We start from the raw sequence: 13,145 nt of genomic DNA, 5'->3' as shown, positions 1-13,145 counted from the left end.
ATGAAGAGAGGGTGGGTTGGCTAGCTATGTTGGAAAGAAAAATCACTCCGCTCGAAGCTGGGCAAAGGATTTATCCGCGATTCCCTCTCGACTAGGATTGAAATAGTAATATGTTATTGGTAAGCTCTCCTTTTACATCGGCAGCGCCAATAAACGCTGCAGACAGGTTAACGAACCGTCCAGCGTCGCGCGATAAAGACAGACGTACACAGAGCAACGCGAAATGTTCTCCGACTAGAAAAAGATAGAGAGAGGAAAAGAGACAGACAGCTGGACTAAACGGGAAAGAGACACGAAGAAAGAGCGGGAAAAAAGGGAAGAAAGTGACCAGGTTGGGTGTGTATAGGTAGATAAAAGAGATAGATAGCTTTAGAGAAAGAGAGAGAGGGAATGGGGAGGAGGAGGGTGGAACAGGGTCTGTAGAGGTGGCATCGCTAAACTGTCGACTTCAAGCTTTTAATTCGCGATCAAAGGCCCGTAACGATCCGTCGAAAACCCTTTCGCGGCGCTCTTGCCGACGTCAAAATTACTTTTAAATTCTCCGGGCCCTGCTTCCACCGTCCTATGGCTCTGCTATTGGTACCCGTTGGATCGACAAGCCTGCTCCACAATCTCCTCCCTCCAATTCGCTCTTCTGACGGCGTTCGACGTCCACTTTGTCGATTTTTATAGAGGCTGGCCTATGGTCGGATAGCGAATTCGGGGGAACGAGAGAAAAACGACACGAACAGGTGGTTCCCCGTCAAAGGTAATCGACTCTGGCTGTGGTCGATCGAATTCTCATGGTGGATGTATGGAGTGTGCAAGAGGGGGTGGTTGCTGCTTCTCTTCGTGGTCTTGGTAGGATTGTTGCTTGGAAATTGTGTCGCGGAGAGATAGGGTGGTGTTTTAGGTGGGAGTTAGGGTGTTTGATGGTTAAGGTAGGCTTTTGCTTGGGGATGGTCAGTAAAAGGTGAAGTTTGGAGGAAGTGGGTAGTAGAACGGGGTTAGGCTTTCATTCCTGATGTTAATTCCTCTTAGTGGATGGATATAGGCTCGTTTGTTGCTTGAATGTGTTACTGGAAGTTACGTTGTGATACAGTTGTTTGTTTTTTTTTTTTTTTATAAGAATCCTGAAAACGTTTATTCTTGTCAATGACTGACGAACTTTTCTAAGGAATTCGGTAGATGAGATCTTCTGTTAAAAATATTCAACAGTTTAAGGATTATCAGTGACTGATGAATTTTTTTGAAAGAAAATCGATCAATGAAATCTTTCGCAGTTACTTTTAACGTTTAGTAGTTTAAGTATTGTCAATGACTGATGAATTTGTTAAAGCAAATAGGGAAAAGAATGAGTTTTTATAGAATACAAGGAGAACGTTCAATAAGACACTAGTAATTACAATACTTGATCACTTTTGATACACAGTTAAAGGGTTACATGCCCTAAACAAAATCTCTGGCGTGGAGCTAACCCTGCATATTTGTCCCAATAGTTGAAATTCTTAGTTTCTTTCCTTTTTTTTTGCGAATATTTCAATTGAAACACACGGTTGTAATTAAAGAATCACGGCAACGACAACGATATGCCTCTTTGTCCCCTAGCAGCAACTAATCATCTTTTCAGATCTACAGAACCTTGGCGCCACTATGGACATCGAATTCATCCAAACTGCACTCCACTTCAAAAAAATACAGGATCAGTAATAAAAAGATTAATTCCTCGATCTGCTACAATTGGAAAAGAGGATTCCATAGGGCGTCAAGGTTCAGCAAGGATTTTCACCGAGAGTCGAGCGCCTGGATTGAGCGTGTCCGGGTGTGGCGAGCGGCGAAAGAAACAAAAAAAAAAAGAAACCACGGAAAGAAAGCGAACGAGGGCGAAATCGCGTAGATCGTCCCTTCCCATTAAAAAAAAAAAAAAAGAAAAGAGTCGCGTATCCCACCGAAACATGTCCACCAAAATCAATAAAAAAAAAAAAAGGCAGAGCAATCTCAATCTCGAAGTAGCGATAATAAAGAAAAAAAAAAAAAGTAAGATTCATCAAGCACTAGAAAAGAGTGAAAGAGAGAGAAAGAGAGAGAAGAAGAGGAAGCAAAGACGTAACGGATGATCGAAGTCGAGACGAGCAAAGAGTACAAGAGAATCACGAGAGCCGGTCCATTATAATTGCCTTCCATAGATTTCTGTCACGATTCTATATCTCTTTAACCCCTTCTTCTCGCGACGAAACCCGCGCAAATTTACCCCGTTCCTTTCGTTTCGAATTTAGAGTGGACTTCTGCTCCTGTAGTCGGCACCCTCTCGTTACACGACCGACCGACAGGCCGCGACTACTCGACGATCCCGCGTTCTTTTTAAGAGAAAACCTCCGCCAAATTGGAAAAGGTAGAAAGGGAAACGAAGCGTTTCCACGTTTCGCTTTCAACCGGGTGAATCGCGAGGTCCACTGTCCCCTGTTTTCCTGCCATCGATTTACGTCGACTCGCGTGCGGCTGTGATTCCTCGACACAATTTTACTCCGAAAATCGAATTTTCCAAAATTTTTCTCTCTCGAGGTGAATCTTTGGAATTTCATTAAAAAAAAAAAAATGTCAATTGTTTACGAATGTTGGATTAGTTTGGAATATTATTAATATTCTCAGTATAACACAGTGCAAAAATAGTATGAAATATGTATTAAAATTAATTCTAAAAAAAAAAAAAGAATGTCAATATTCTCGGTATTGATTGTATTTATGAAATTGACGAGTATTGAATATTGGTTTAGTTTGGAATATTATTAATATTCTCGGTATCGTACAGTGCAAAGAAAGATATTGAAATTCATTTTAAAATCACCTCCGCGATATTTCGCTGTATCGTGGATAATGCTTGCTCGCTCGCTGATTATTCTCGATAACCAAGAACCACATTCCGCCCGCGAACTCGTCGACGCTTCCGGTAATTTTTGGAGGAACGCTGTGTTCCCGTAGGACTCGAGGGGTTGGACTCGGTTGACACCCCCTGCCAACCGAACAACATCCGAATTCCGTTAATTCAGATAACCCGAAATAAAGAGTAAATAAAAGAAAACAGTGGAAAAATAAAATTCAATCAGACATCGTGTATCATATCGATATATACTATGTACGTGGTGACCGATTTCGACCCCTCTAGACGAGGGAACGAGCCACGAAGAACACAGACGACGGCTAGCGACGGGGGTGTGCAAAATCGTCGAAAGTAGAGAGAGAGAGAGAGAGAGAGAGAGAAAGAGCGAGAGAGAGGGAGAGAGAGAGAGAGAGAGAGAAGTGAAAAAATTCGAACGGGGGGGTAGTAAGCTTGCACCGCCCCTCACCTAAGAGACAGAGATGATTACGTGAGAGATAGAGACGAGAACTGGACGCAGTGCTAAACGGAGAACAAATAAATGTGTAACTTCGTGTAGAGACAGCTAGAGAGTGAGAGAGAGAGAGAGAAAGGGAGAGAGAAAGAGAGGGAGAGATAGAGATAGATAGAGAGAGAGAGACAGAGCCGACTACCTGGTGAATAAACTATAGAAGAATTATGATAATAAAAATATTAAAAAAAAATATGTTCGTGTGTTAAATTGTGAGAAAAGAAAAAAAAAAAGTTGCTTTTCGTTTCTCGTCACCTCGAAAGGCCGTCGTCCGTCCCTGACCCTACCAAAGTGTGTTTTGCATTGCAGACTACCAGATGCGCAATGTTAACGTGAGATCGGTCAACTCTAAACGAAGGAAAACACCCTCCTCTTCCTGCTTGTGAGTCTCTCAGTTTCGGTGTTTCGTAACTAATTCCACCTATGATAACTACACTGTTCTCTAAACTCAGACTTATATTGTTATATTATATGTATATATATATTGTTATATTATGTTATATATATACATATATATATATATGACACGTTGTTGTAATGAATCGAGACGTACGTTGATCTTTGACCTTTGCCTTTATATATATATTCTGTCTGTACGTTACATACAAATTATATATATATATATACAGACATTCTCTGTGTTGAATCACATGATACATATTAATACATGTACAGACCGCGTGTCTCGCATATTTCTCGATTATGGTACGCACAGGGACCAATGGGAATTTTGCGGCTGAGATGAGGAGTGATTGTGAAATGCGGCGTGCTTTTTCGTTGAGGGAATTAGTTGCAAGTGAATTCTTCTTGGAGTCAACGAGTGTTCCTTGAGTTCGAGAAGAATTTCAGGGAAACGAGTTGTGTAGTTCCGAGTGCGAGGGAAAGGGTTTAGGTTTGGAGATTTTGTAAATTTTTTGCAGTTCTAAATTGGCAAAGTTTGAAATTTTCAGAGCGTCAAATTTGCTAAGCTTGAAATTTCCAGAGCTCCAAATTTGCATAGCTTTAAATTTGCAAAGCTTCACATTGGCAAAGCTTCAAATTGGCAGAGCTTCAAATTTGCAGTGCATCAAGTTTGTAAAGCTTGAAATTTACAAAGTTTCCAAATTTGCTGATCTTGGAAATTTGCAAAGCTTCAAATTTGCAAAGCTTCAAATTTGCTGAACTTGGAAATTTGCGAAGCTTCCAGTTCGTAAAGCTTGAAATTTACAGATCCTGGAAATTTACAAACTGTCAAATTCTCCACTTCTGAAAATTCGCAAAATTTCTAAATCTGCAAGTTTGCGAATCTCGTAAAATTACCAAATTCGCAGAATCCTCGATTACCTCCGTGCTCGGTGGCAATTTCTCCCTCGGGAGTCCCCCTTCAAAAGGGATCAGTTGAACCCATTTTGGATGGTTAATTCATCGACGAAAGGTTAAAAGGGGATCTAATCAACGAAAAAACGACGCTCCTTTCGATATTTCCTGTGCCCGCCGTAGAAAATTTCCAACAGGACTCTGCACGGACCGGAAGTGGCGCGACACCTCTCTTCGCCTTTTCTCTTTTTCGTTCAGCCCCGCCCATTGATTTTCGATTCGCATAAGAATCGATCCGATTCACTCCTCGCGACCACTTTTTTCTTTTCTTTAATGAGTTACTTTCGTTCGAACATGGCGAAAGGAAGCTCATCGCGGGCTTCTTCTTCTTCTGTTCTCTGTTCCCTCCCCTTTTTCAAGCATTCTTTCTCTTTCGTTTTGTCCTTATGGAGATCCATGCAGTCGATTCCGTATCGCTCTCGACTATTAATGGCGGGCTTGTGCAGCTCTCGCGATTCACCCTTCTCCCTTCCTTTCTTAAAATCACGTTCGAGGATCCTCGACGATTTAATGTCAACTTCACTCGATATTTTTAACCCCGTTTCTTTTTTCTTCCTACCACTCGAACTGGTTCCTCTCGGAGAATCAATAATTTTCGGAAGGAGAAAAGAGTCTGTAGAAAGACTGTGAAAGAATTTTTCATTTTTCAACTGTAGCAGGAAAATTGCAGAATGTCTACAAGTACCAGTTTCCTGCAAATGTCATTTTATTTATGTACATAGAGTGAAATAATCCTTCTGGAAATATTCGACGAAACGATACTCCGTAAACTCCAATATTCCCCAATTATTTGATTACAATTCCAAATCATACACAAATATTCCATTTCGAAACAATAAAGAGAATAATCTCCTAATCCGGAAAATTCCTAAATCGCGTGATCTGCACGAAAAACGCCATATCACATATATTTTCATCTCACTCAGTCATCACCATCCAAAGGAAAAAATGAATTCATGAATCAGTCAGCGCGGTTCGTCGTACTTTTCACCATTACCGTCATTTACTTTCGTTCATTTTTTCAATTATTTTCCATCGTCGATTTCGTAGCTTTTAAGGATGGACGTGAAAATTCGTTTCGATTTTCTATATTGGAGAGAGAGGGGGGAGACGAGCGCCGCGCGACGACGCAGACGTACGCTGCGTCGTTCGCGCGAACAACGTCTCGTCTCTTCTCCCCTCGATGATCGATCCAAATGATCGACCGACGATCTTGATGGCCAAGGATCACGCTGATCGGTCGCGCCAGAGGCTATGGACGTCCTGCGATTGCAGGCCTCGGTCGCGGGACGTCTTGGCGCTGGCGCGTCGCGACGCCTGCTCCTCGCCCTCGAGATTCACTGATCGACCCGCGAAATCGACGAAGAAATTCGTTTTTTAAGAAACAAAAATATTTTCTCTTTATTACTTGCATCGCTTTTTTTTTCCACGTTTAATTTCGTGCTTGTGTTTCGTTAAATTAGAGCTAGGGAAGATTTCATTTTATTCTGGTTTTATTTAGTCTTTTCTGTGTCTGTTTCTCAACATTGTCACTGAAATGTAACTCACTCTTTCAAAATCAGGTTAACATAAATTGGCGTAAAGATTACTTTTTGCTAGTTCAAGGTGTTCGAATTGTGGAACAGAGATGAGGTTTGCTAAGTTAGGATTTACCAAGGAGTTCGTTTTAATCTTTAGATTATTTGAAAGTTATCCAGAGCGTAGATATACAAAGAATCCAACATTTTTCCATTCAACTTGCTGGAAACTTAAAAGACAGAAGCTTCCTGTTCTCAATTTCATTGAGAATATAAATCATAGCTAAGAAAATATGAAAATTTGCCAGAGATTGTTAATAAACTCACAGAATTATAGTTAATAACATAGCCAAACCTTTTCCATTCGACTTGCTGGAGATTTGCAAGACAGGTCATTTCTGTTCCCAATGTTATTTAATTCAATTCAACTCGTTCGATATTCCATTCATCTGCTAATATTTTCATTTACACGACGACGCTGGATCTTTCCAAAAATTCTCATTCAATTCAAATGGAGCTAAGTAAACCTTGAAAAAAAAAAAAAGTACACACTTATGTACATTAAACGGAAAAGATCCTGCGAAAACCGCGCTGTCGCGAATCTCCCCCGACTGCATCCATACTTTTTACACGAACCTCCGTTTCTTTGATTTAATCGCAAAAAAAAAAAAACAGCGCAGAGCTCGACAACAGAAAAAAAAAAGAAGATATAACAATCGAAACACATTTACACTAACATGCGTATATGTACAATGACAGAGCTATGGAACAATGCAGAGAACAGAACAGAACAGTACGATTCCATGCACGTTCGCTGTACCTGTATGAACCGTAATATTATTTATAATAATATCTCCGTACACGTGATAACCATGTCTACCCATAAACGTACATACACACATAAAAACAGTTACATTAAACACACCTATACATACATACATACAGATACACGTGTCTGTACACATCGTATTTTTGCTGCTGCTTCTTTGAACGTAAGCTTTAGATTGGAAAGAGAACAGCGACCCACCAAGTCAAACACGAGCAAAAGAGAACACCCACTTGTACACGTACATACATACATAAATACAGAAGACACGATCAAACAGATGGAACGAAAGAAAAATAGAAAGAAAGAAAGAGAATATACCACACAACGGCCAATCACCATTCTCTCACGTATATGTATATTCCTCGAGAGCTAAAGAGAAAAAAGCAAGAAAGGTACAAAGCCTGACAAGTGACACGTACGGAGGCATTTTATTGAGAAGCCGCTCGAGCCGCGGTTGTCGAGGTGATAATACCGAAAAGAGACAAGAGAAGGAGAGAGAGAGAGAGAGAGAGAATATCAGAGGAATAACCGTGAACATATATGGCGTGCAGAGAGACAGAAAGAAAGCTAGTAGAGTGAAAGATCGAGAGATAATAAGGTGGAGGGAGGAAGAGAAAAAAGAAAATGTGAAAAGGCGCGAAAAGAAAACGTACGAACGGAGGGAGGGAGGGGATTTAAGTTGAGGCGGGAAAAACGCGACGACGAGCGGCCTGATACTCGAGAATCAAAGGGAACGATGCTCGAGGAGGGACAGAGATTTCCTGGGTCGATTTCTAGGTTAATAATTCATTTTTCTTTCTGAATTTCGTTCCTACAGATGTTTGGAAAATTCAGCTTTTTCCTTGTATCACGTGAAAGATTTCACTACAGTGCACCGTAATAAGTTCTTTGTGAATTCTTCTTATGATAGTCTTAGGAGGTTCATTTTTTCGTCCATTTAAATCGTGTTAACACGATATCGCAATTTCTTTTCCTTTCTGGTTTGGGAACTTTCCCAATTCGAATTATTTTCGAACCAATAGTTCTGTTTCCGTTTTCATACGAATTTTATTTTTTCCTTCTTAGAGGAGGTGATTTTCTTAAAGTTAGAAGAAAATGATCTATATTTCATTCCCTTGCTATGAATAATTATCTTTATATACCTTTCATTACTTAATAAACTATTAAATAGTTTAGATATTTTAACGAGTGGTGTAAACAATTATTCGCTGTACTCCAAGAAAATTAGTGTGTTTTAATTGTTATCTTCATTTCTTCCCGAAGCAACGAAAATCGTTTCGTTTTGTGTAGTACGGTCATGGTGTACGGCGGATTTGGAGCGGAAAAGGGAAAATTCGGCGGTGGTGTCGGGTAAGGGTAAACGGCTGGGGGCCGATGCGGTCGCGATCGATCGATTTCGCGGCGTTAAAATGCCCCGACCTTGACCCCGTTGCGATCAAAATGGAGGACAGCCCCGGTCTCTGATTCTCTCCTCGAGCCGTTTCCTGTTCTACGTGATTCTCGTCGCTGCATCATGCTCGAAACCTTCTCTCTCTGGAACGCAATCGTTGATCCCCGTTTATCGATCCTCGACCATGCAATTATACCGGCTAATTAGAATTAATCGAGGCATTCCTCGCCGAACACGTAACCTATTCGTTTTCACCCTTCCGCTGCTGTCAGCTCGTAAATAAATCGTTCGCTGTGATATTCTCTACTTGCAAACTGTAAAAAATCAAATAATTGCCGTCCATCGCGTTCGATTATCACCGAGCAGCGAAAGGGTTAGCCAGAAACTGTCAATTTCAAGTCAAATAAATTTTTCAAAGAAAGGAACAGAAATGCATATTTCTCAGAACGCAAAAATTCTATCTCGCTCACTCAGTAATGCAATTATTCGAAAATGAGAATTCTAATCGTAGAGAAAAAAAAACCTATCCAAGTCGAACACAATATATCTTCCAAAGGGTCCATATTCAATGATAAAAATAATGGTCGCGAATAGGAAAGGTCGAAGGGCGTTCGATTGGCCCAGAATCCTGATCGATAGCCGAGTTAGGGAACGCGACGGAGCACGCGTAAGTTCCTGGAGAGAGAGAGAGAGAGAAAGTGTGTGAGAGAGAGAGAGAGAGAGAGTGAGTGAGTGAGAGAGAAGGCTGGTGCAACGATGAATCGCAGAAGCGGGTTTGGATATTCGACGAGGCCTCGTCTATTCTAATTGGCTTCGAATATTACCTCCAAGTCGAGGGACGAACGATCGACCACCACGAACCGAGAGCTAACGCGACTCTCACACGCGAAAAAGTACATGCTACGCCAATGACCCAGAAACCGGCAACAAAGTATCGATATATATATATATACACTATATAAACTAGATTCTACTGGTCGTTTCACAAAACTCCGTTGTTATGTAGAGTATTAGAGCAGCGTGTCTGTGTTCCATTGGACGTAGTCGATGGGATTTTTCTTGTTCGAGCTTCGCTGTATCGATGATGTTCACCGTTCTTTCCGTCATTTTATTCTTCTGATTTTTCACTCGTTCAGTGTCCGAGTATGAATGCGATGTTAGTTGAGTTAATTGTTCACAAAAATGACAAGTTATACCGATTTCTTTTAGGGCACTGAGCTAATCTGGTAATCTTTCAATTTGTTATCTCTACAATTCCAAAAATAATACATCAAATCGGAGAGACTTAATTTATCTCACTTCGTCAATTTTAAATTCTCTGTATTGTCTCAATTTCATCAGTGTGGTTTCGGTGGTTTGAAGATTTGAAGTTTTATAAAAATTCGCCGTATTAGTGTAGAAAATACAACTGTTAATTTCATTATTTTCGTAACAATTGAAATTTAAACTTCTTTCTGTATAAAAAGAACATCAATATCACATGTGGGCGCTAAACCTGTTAATCCAGTATTTCAATTTAGCTCACTTGAAGCGTTCAATTTTATCTCTTTTTTGAACGAAGTAGTAATTTAAAAAAGTCGGATCCGAAATATCAGGAAAATGAAGAAGTAATATCTAACATTAAGATAAATCTGAAAATTGAATGATACTAGTGAAAAAGTTCCAAGTAAGAGTGGTACATGAGATGTGTCTGACCACACGCGGACCTATACTACTCAAACTTTCTTCGTATTTCAACCTGTACTTTTCTCGTTTCAAAAATTATTTTCTACTTATGAAGAGCTTAAAGTCAATCGAGAATTGAGTAGAATCGTTATGCTTGTACTGCTATGAATGATTGAACAATAACCGTGATACAGTGAAGTCGACAAGAATGAGGAAAGAGAAAAAGGGAACCGATCGACGAGACCTCGCATTCTGGCGCGCCGTTCGTTCCATTTACATCTGGGTACCGAGATCAGCCAAGTAGCCACACTCTAAATTCGAAACCAGTTGCCGATCGGCTAATAAAATTACAGTCGACGATTTTGACAGGCGGATTGACCGGATTGTAGCACGGGAGGCCGCTTATCTCAGGACTCCAAAATAACTCTTACAAATCTGATCGTTTATTTGCTGCCCTGTTGTGCAGATTTACATTTAGAAATGTTCATATCACTCTTCAGGAAATATAATTAATCTTTTCACGAGCGTTAAGAGTTCTATTTATTCACACATTTCTCAACAGAGATTGAGCGGATTTTATAATGTGCGATACTTCATTCTCACGTATAACTGTTCCAAGAAATATTCTTAAATACGACAAAGATACTTCTTTATTAGAAAACAAAGAAGAAAGGCTCTTTACCAATTTCTCTGGAAATCATTTTGGTCACCTTAACCCTTAACTACAAACTGACACAGTCATGTTGAAGAATTTTGTAACACCAGTCCGAGTACCTTTAATTGGCAGTAAGTGCACAACGAACATAGTGTTTTCATCAAATATTGTACAAAATTTGAACAATCAAATATAACTTACGCTAGATTTCTTTTTATATTACAATAATTTTTACTATCGAATGTACATAGTGATTTAATAAATAAAATCGTCAAGTGGTCTGATAGACTATACATCTGTGATAACATCTCAAAAACCAGTGTCTGCAGATAAGGGTTGAACCTAAATTCAATCACAATTTGTTCAATTGGTAATCCGTCAAGTCCTCGTACGTTCAAAAATTTGATAAGGAAAAGTACAAAAAATAGAAAATTTCACCGAAGGCTTCAGACTGAAAACTAGAAAAATTTGAAAAAATAGTGAAACAGTCGAGTAGAAAAGAAATTGAAGAAAAAAAAAGGAAACACAGTGAGGGCAAACGGAGTTCTGAGAGGTGAGCTCGACAAAAGGGTGGCGTTTCGAACGAAATTATTTTCGAATTCCCGCGAGTCACGAAAAAGAGGGTGATACGGGGGTGGGTGAGGGGGAGTGTGAGGTTTCTTTATACAAGGGATACACTGTCCCTTTCGCAATCCCTCGCCACGGTTTCGGTAAATTTAAGCCGACGTATTGTGTGCCGGCCTCGCTGATGACACGAGTCACCCTCTCGACTGGCACTCCACTGTACGAGCCACCCTTTTCGAAGCCACGTGGGCAAGGGGTTGGCTTTTTTTAACGCTCCTATCTTCCTCCATTCTGCGTCGAGGCCTAGAGCCTTCGCCTTTTGGCCCAGGCCCACCCTGCTGGATTCTTCTTTTCAACACTGAGGAGAATCCTAGCTGAAATTTTTAACCCCATCGCCATTGTCGCCCACGGATTTCCGCTCTCGACCATTTTTCTTTCTCGCGGAGAATTTCATCGCGAACAAAATTTTCCCCATTGGAAGTTTTCAATTTTTTTAATATTTCTATTTTTGCATATAATATTCTGAATTTTTGCTTTCTGCAGCTTTTTCTGGAAAATTTCCCTCCACGATTGAAACAGAATTTCTTTTCTCTGCTGGAAGTTTAAACATTAAGAAACGTGTGATATCTCTTTGATACCTAAAATTTGAATGTTCCATTCAAGTGATCTTGCTCCGCAAATTTTCTTCGAATCGTTCCCCCTTACGGATCATCGAATTTATTATTTTGCCACGAATTAATTCCATCACTTTCCGAGTGAAACGAAAGAAAGAAAGAAACTACGAGGAAAAGCAGAGGAAAGAAATAACGGAGAATTGAATTTTCCACCGTGAGGGGGAATTGATTAACCATCGAGGCTACTTTTTCGTCGATTGTTCTTCTCCCGGTGGTTTCGAAGGCTAACGAAGGCTCGAGCGTTGTGTTTTTTTTCTCTCTCTCCCCTAACCTGGATGCAGAGTGGAGGATATACGAGAGCCTCGATCGTCGATCGCGTTTCGAGCCTAGTAGAAAACTCGACGAGACTCGCGATGTCGCGAACCGTCGACCCTTTTTTCTCTCCCCCTTTTCGCGCTTGTCTAACTCGCTGCTTTTGCTCCGTCGCGAGTGGAACAAGCACTGTCATGATCAGACATGCGAACACAAAGTGGTGGTCGTTTCGACTTTTATTCACACAAAATTTCCGGGGAAGTTTCATTGTCTGAGGTTGGTTTTCGAATTCTCACAATGGCTCCTTTTTTCTCGCGGAATTAAATAGTTATACGATGAAAGAAGAAAAATCATTCGGACAATATTCGAAGAATTTCCTGATTCTGTTTGTGAGAACGAAGCAGAATAATCGTCAGCCAACTAGAAAAGGGAGAAAAACACGGTTAATCTTTGTCCTCGTCAAGCTCGTTCTCCAAAGTAGACAAAGAGCCATCAACGACAGTCTTCTTTCTTTAGGGTGCACAGCCATAACTTCCAATTTCTCTGAATGCATTGGCGAGAGGAAACTACAGAAAAAGAATCACCGAAACACCCCTTATAAAGAAAAAGAAAAAAGGAAAAAGAGGGGTAGCATAGAGAAGCTGATGAGAAAGAAAAAGAGAAATACTCGAAAAGAGGAATAATTCTAAAACGAGAGATTAAAGCAAAAAGAGGGGGGATGATAGATATATATGTACACGGTGTGCCGGCGTAATCGTTCAGGAAGAGAGAAATTTCTCAATAAAACGCCACCGGTCTATCTCGAGTTTCTTTATATATACATATATATATGTACAGTAGCATTATCTGCATGGCCAACATATATATATTCTATATAT

At 40.3% G+C, this 13,145-nt stretch overlaps 1 protein-coding gene across 1 annotated transcript in view; it reads left to right on the top strand.

Moving 5' to 3' along the window:
• LOC108575188 (hepatocyte nuclear factor 6) overlaps nt 1-13,145 on the top strand; it is a 98,658-nt gene that overhangs the window by 60,308 nt on the left and 25,205 nt on the right. The window lies entirely within an intron of this gene.

This window comes from Habropoda laboriosa, unplaced genomic scaffold, assembly GCF_001263275.1.
Source record: "Habropoda laboriosa isolate 0110345459 unplaced genomic scaffold, ASM126327v1 scaffold207, whole genome shotgun sequence".
NCBI classification, from domain to species: domain Eukaryota; kingdom Metazoa; phylum Arthropoda; class Insecta; order Hymenoptera; family Apidae; genus Habropoda; species Habropoda laboriosa.
The sequence above is the reverse complement of the archived record's forward strand: the minus strand, read 5'-3'. Positions and strand labels throughout refer to the sequence as shown.